Source organism: Panicum virgatum, chromosome 3N (genome assembly GCF_016808335.1).
Source record: "Panicum virgatum strain AP13 chromosome 3N, P.virgatum_v5, whole genome shotgun sequence".
NCBI lineage: Eukaryota > Viridiplantae > Streptophyta > Magnoliopsida > Poales > Poaceae > Panicum > Panicum virgatum.
Genome location: NC_053147.1, coordinates 43,590,190 through 43,591,114, shown reverse-complemented (window position 1 = coordinate 43,591,114; position 925 = coordinate 43,590,190). Strand labels below are relative to the sequence as shown.

At 51.0% G+C, this 925-nt stretch overlaps 1 non-coding gene across 1 annotated transcript; it reads right to left on the bottom strand.

Annotated features, from left to right (window-relative positions):
* Nucleotides 1-359: 359 nt before the first annotated feature.
* Nucleotides 360-466, bottom strand: LOC120668201. The gene has a single exon (XR_005672300.1). It is a non-coding gene; the product is annotated as a small nucleolar RNA R71 (small nucleolar RNA).
* Nucleotides 467-925: the final 459 nt, after the last annotated feature.

Sequence of the window (925 nt, the reverse complement as noted above, 5' to 3'; positions counted from 1 at the left end):
GGTAAAATGCTACAGCGGTATTCCGTGCGCTTGCGGATTTATTTGTGGTTCATGAAATACTACCACTCCAAACTTGGCGTCTGCGGGTGTCATCACCGGGTGACATTGGTAGGCGCCAACACCCATTCTGTGGCAAGCCGAATGAGGATGCTAACACCCATCTCTAGAACTTTCTAGAGTTTTGCAAGACCGTAACTATACGGGGCGTTATGGCTGACGCCATGAGGCTTCGCCTATTTCCTTTCTCCCTCCTAGGGAAGGCGAAATAGTGGTTTTATCAGAATAAGGAAGCCGTCAGCATGTGGGACAAATGTTCCACAGCGTTCCTTGCCAAATTCTTCCTGTTGGGCAAAACAAATGCCCTACGTGGAAGAATTTCAAGTTTCCAGCAGACGGGGATGTAATCCATCCCAGAAGCATGGGAGAGACTGCAAGAATACATACTAGCCTGTCCTCATCTTGGGATGGACGAGTGGCTCATGCTCCAAAACTTCTACAATGGGCTAACGACAACATCCAGAGCCCACCTTGATGCTGCTGCTGGAGGAGCCTATCTTGACCTTACAATCGCCAAGGCTACGGCCTTGATTGAAACGATGGTCTCCAACCAGGGTTGGAACGAGGAGCGTTCCCAGCCCAGAACCAAAGGCGGAATGCATACCGTCAAGGAGACGGACATCTCGCTGCCAAGCTGGACCTTCTAATGAAGAAGCTTGATGAAGGGAACTGGCAACAAATGCCTTTTCCTGTCCATGCCATGAACTCGTACTTTACATGCGAGGTTTGTGGTGACTGTGGACATTCGGGGAATGATTGCCCCGAGACCCGTGAAGACGCAGCCTACATCAACAACAACAACACCGGATTCCATCCACAAGGAGGCCAGGGGTGGGGTCAAGCACGCGCACCATTCCAAGGAGGAGGT